Here is a 5,491-nt window from a genome sequence, read left to right on the forward strand (position 1 = left end):
AAATTAATCTACCTGCGCTACAGCACGTCGGGAGACGGGGAGGGGGGCCGGGGGGCCCGCGGCGTAGCGTGACGCGGTGTGCGCGCCGGTCGCGGGGGGTACGCGGGGCGCGAGCGCGGGGCGCGAGCGCGACGCGCGCGGTGTAGCGCGCTGACGCGGCCCGCCGCGAAGCTAAGCAAATTTAATGTTTGAAAGAGAAATAATGTCAGTTGATTTTATTTCGTTTTTAAAAAGGTAATAATGTCAATTGACTTTATTTCGCACCAGGGTGGGAAATAAAGTCAATTGACCTTATTTCCGTTGATCTTATTACCTGTCACCAATTTTTTAAATCAATCTACGCAAAACTTCCTCAAATCTAAAAAACGTATATGTAATTTATCCGACGTGCCAGTAAAAGAAGTTCAAATATTTTGTAATAGAGGAGATAGGGGTCATTATATTCAAATGGCTTATGACTACCTTTTAACAGTTCTGCCTAAAACTGTTGAGACCGAAATATGTTTTTCATCAGTAGGTTTTGTATGTACCCTCTCCGTGCTGCCTTTCGTGTGCGCAAAGGTAACAACGCTAAAAATGCGCCAGTAATTGTCAAATTTGTCTCTTCTACTGATCGGCGGTTGCTGTTCATGGCGCTTGCGAGATTTGTGAAGCAGAATAAGAGGGGCATTCTTTTGCGAGACATTGGCCGTCATACTGACGAGCGCATATACATACATGGGAGTCTTGCTAAAAGCAATCGCGAGGTTCTTCAGTTTGCCTTGCAGCTAAAGAAGCAAAAGCGTATATTGCCTGCCTTCTCTTTTCGTGGTACTGTTTTCGTTCGTGCACAGCCACAAGGGGATGCAATAAAAGTTGTTACCAAGGAGGATGTTCAACGGGTTGCGGTCGGCGGCTCATGACAGTTTTGCACATGTCAAATAGTATTAATATCTCTGTTATATCTCTTAACATAGTTTACCTCTTCTCAATCCACTATATTTTCTTTATCTATCTTCTCACTCTCAATTTTATTCTTTTTTACATTACGCATGTATGCTATTGTGCTTGTAGTTTTCTCTTCTCCTCTAAGTTTGATGTCACTACACCTAGTTAATAACAGCGTTGGTGGAAATCACAAACTTTTGCTAGACATATTGTGTGGCTCATTTTAATGCAAGAAGCCTTAGCGGCGACAAACTGGACTACGTAAGAAGTGTCTTTGACGGATCATTGGTTGATCTTATTTGTGTTTCGGAAACCTGGTTCAGCGCCAATGTCTCGGATTTTTATTACAGCATTCCAGGCTATAATTTTGTTCGCCATGACGGGAGTAATAAAAGAGGAGGGGGCGTTGTCATTTATTGTAAATCCTCTTTAAAGATTAACTCTTTGGCATTATCCTCCAATACTGAAACGGAGTTAATTATTGCTGAGGTTTCCGATGGCAAACCAAGTGTTTTAGTTTCATGTGTCTATAATCCTTATAAATGTTGTTTGTTAGATTCCTTTTTTATCGAATTGTCTATGTACTTAATTGACTATGAATTTTATGTTATTTGTGGTGATTTTAATGTGAATCTCCTGTAAATGATTCTTATACTGCCAAAATATGTGATCATGTGCTGACTGCTGGTCTTTCAATAGTAAACAAACTTTTACCGACGAGATTTGCCAACAACTCAAATCCCAGCCTACTAGCTTATTTTATCACCTCTAGCCTCAATCATGTTTGCAAATTTGATCAAATATTCTTTGTATCTGACCATGATCTCATTTTCTGTACGGTAGATGTCTTGTTTAATCGCTCTCTGTTAGAACTACGTTCATGTGTCGTGATTATAAGTACATCAATGTGAAAGTTCTGTATCAAGATTTGTCAAGAGTAAGTTGGAATGATTGTTGGTCCTGTGATACTGTGGATAAAAAACTTAACTTTTTAAATACTAGTGGAATTCGCGCTTCTGTGTATTCGCTGTATCCTGCGTAAATGTAAGGGGGCGAGCGTGTGGTTTGTTATGTAGCTGCAGGTTTGTGGCAAGGGCGAGTGGCAAGTCGGCATGCTTGCGGTCGCAGGCGTAGCTCATCGGTTGGGGGGGTTCTTTTGCGTTCGCCCCGCCAGCGCTACACTAACAAAAACAATGTTCTCATGCCGAATATGGGTAATAGAGTACGATAGCAAAGTAGGAAGCTGAAATAACGAGAAACGAAACGAAAAGTCCAGTTCCGTCAGGGAGAGTCCACCCACCCTCATTAGCGTTCAACTGACGCGAAGCGATGGGCGTTGTGCTGACTCCTCTGAACTTACAACGCCCCCTTAACCTGACGAAGTCCGTTGGTCAGTCAAACTGCCACCATAAGTCAATCTGTCCTATTGTCTGTCATTACCGCCGTGTCCCCTCTCGTGCGCAAGCGCAACACCCACACCAACTATAAGAAATTAATGCCTCATTTTGTTACTATACACTTCCCCCATAACTCATGTTTTTTTTTATTAAATTATCCAATAAAACAAACAAAATTGAATCCTTAAATACTAATTTTCATTCAAATTTAACTACCGCCCTAATACCTAAATATTCTTTCAACATACAGTAAGTAAACAAGGAAATCCAATTCAGGGGCAATATGTATATAAATTCGTATACATGTATAAATCAGCACAGGAACATATGCATGTATAAGAATGATATATGTACCTGAGTATACTAATAACTATCCTCAAAACGAAAGAACGTTACCGAAGAAACAAAAAAAAACAGTATGCAACATAAAATCAATTTCTCTACAAAATTACAACGCGGCCAGCTGATGTAAAACGGTTCTCAATACCGCGATCTTTTATTTAATCCCTTATATTATTCATGTAAATTTTACCGCGATATCTCAAAACAATGTACATACGCAAGTACAACACCGTAATCCCAAAAAATCTAGGTAAGTATATACGTACGCATATGTGTATGTAAGAAAACAAAGAATAGTTAAAACTTTACTCACTCACCTGTCCGATGATGGTACCAACATTCCGGAGAAGAGCCTGTGTGGGAGAGAAGAATTCATACATACATGTGTTCACGTGCCGTAGTAGTACTATGATTCTAGTCGTACGCCGGCCTATCAGTCGCTCATGATCGCGGGAATAGAACGAAAGTGGTTAAAACGCGTGATCAATATATAATAGTGCAAAATAAAACATATATACCTATATATGTATATAGATATATATATATATATATATATATACATATATATGTATATAGATATATATATATATATATATATACATATATACAAATGCATAAAAAAACAAAAGTGAATATAAATTGACGTGAAATAATTCATTTCTATTAAACTTGGTTTCACGCAAAAAGTAGTCCAAGCTGTTACGCTTATAACAGTCGGGCAAAATTACTAAAAAAACAAAGAATTCAAAAAGTTACAAAAAAAAAATGTTATTGATAGGCAAAAAGTGAATATAAAAAGAGTGACCCAAAAAGTTTATATTACCGATATTGACGATGGGAAAGCGAAATGTATAAAAAGCAAAAAACCCGAAAGAATCACTGTTAAACAAACAAATGAAAACCCTAAAATAGAATGTGTAAAACTCAAGCAAACTCAGCCTGAACTTGGTTAAAGAGGAAACTAAGCTAAGCTACCAACGAGCTGTAATAAAAGAGCGTAAGTAATGCTTACAGAAATTAATGAAAAAGACTACTAACAAATGATCGCTTTCCTTTCAAGCTAACTCTAAAATTTCGAATATAATATTTAATACTAACATAATTGAATTCAAATACTCCGGGAAAACTAAAGATTAAGTAAAAAAAAAATATATTAAATTCCGAGTTACGTCGTATAGGTGCTACTGCTGCTCCGTTGCTGCTGGGACTGGTGTTGAGTGGGACTTTGATGGTGTTGGTGCTGAGCTCTGGTGATGAGCGATACGTTGGTGGTGTCGTTGCTGCGCTCTGGCGGCTCCCACGTAGTCGTTGGTTTGGTGGTTCACTCTTCCTTTAATTCAGCCCGCTCCTGCGTCGCTGATGATCTTTGTTGCGCTTCTCCCGATTAGAAAATGTTGACGGTCGTTTACCCACTTTTGTTGGGCATCACAATCAGCTGGAGATGTTGTTGATAGAAAACTCGCGGGGGTGTATCAGCAGTGACGATGGTCCCCTCCCAAAAGTATATGACTCCTTCAGGAAGGCTTATAAATTGGATACTTTTCTCAACCAATTTAGCGCAGGTGACGGCTGGTAATTGTGCATCAGTGTTGTGGTTAGACACCATGAACGTCTTTTTGTCCCCCCCTTCTTTTTGTTTTTGGTAACGCGCTGTTTGCCCGTATATGGCGTGTCTCTTGCAGGATATTAGCTGGAGGTCATTTAGTGTCCCCTCTGCTGGCGACCTAAAACGCAAAAATATATTTCAACAATATTAAAAATACTTCAGGGCTCTGATTTTGCATATTTGCATGCATACACCCCACATACACGCGTAGATATATACGCATCATGCCTGCATGTATGAATGCGTCTATAGTAGGTCCCAGGCAAGTGGTTAAGCATTTTTTTTTTTGATTTTTTCTTTCTTTTTTAAGATACTTTACTTACCTCCAATTCTAGCCTTTTCCTACGTTACTTTCACTTTGGGCGAAAACCGAACAGTTGGCGGGATAGCTTCTAACTCGCTTTACCACTGCAAACATCTACATATGTATATTCTTTTTTTTATAGTATTTACTTTCACAACACTTCCGCGCATTAACTTTCGCTTTAAACACGACTCCACTTTGCACGCCACCAATGTATTTTAATGCCGTTGGCAGCCCTTAGAGGCTTTTTATAAGGGTGACAAAGCCGGAAAATTTCCCCCATGCAAACCGCAATTCGGCCCGAAGATTTAGTATCAGATACCGCTTTCACACGCACACACTCATACTACTCATCGGGACACATGTTGCTAGCAATACATGTTGTCTGACTTCTTATACGCTGTTGCCAGCATTTATGCAACATCATGGGTGTTTAGTATACCCACATACACACATGCACGAATTCGCACTTCCGCTCAAGTACAGGCTGGCGTATCAGGTTGTTGCTGCATGTGTATTTGATGTACCGCTAGCAACAACAAATCACACGCTCATGCAGTTACAATTACACTGTGGAACAAATTCAGGTTGCAAAAGTTAGGTCGATTCTGAGAGTGAGGGGTGAAAATAGAGGCTAAATTAGAAGACCCGTATCGCGGCGTTTGTTTATGTTAGTTCGAATAGTCAAATGCCGATTTTCAGCATATTGTTTATATGGTTTTTTGGCTATAACTCGTCGACTAATTGATATTTTTTCAATCCGTTAAAGCCAATTATTGCTAGAAACCTGTGCAACAATTCAAATTAAAAAAAAAAAATTGATTAAGAAAATTTTTGTAGTGCTTATGAAGCAAAATGTTGGAAACATTTTTTTTTCATGCTTTTTAACATATTTTCCACAAAACTAAGTCTTTT

At 39.2% G+C, this 5,491-nt stretch overlaps 1 protein-coding gene across 3 annotated transcripts in view; it reads left to right on the top strand.

Annotated features, from left to right (window-relative positions):
• LOC118745524 overlaps positions 1-5,491 on the top strand; it is a 418,331-nt gene that overhangs the window by 111,431 nt on the left and 301,409 nt on the right. The gene's annotated exons all lie outside the window — the stretch shown is intronic.

This window comes from Rhagoletis pomonella, unplaced genomic scaffold, assembly GCF_013731165.1.
Source record: "Rhagoletis pomonella isolate Grant_MI unplaced genomic scaffold, Rhpom_1.0 Rhpom_scaffold_00009, whole genome shotgun sequence".
In the NCBI taxonomy this organism is placed as follows: domain Eukaryota; kingdom Metazoa; phylum Arthropoda; class Insecta; order Diptera; family Tephritidae; genus Rhagoletis; species Rhagoletis pomonella.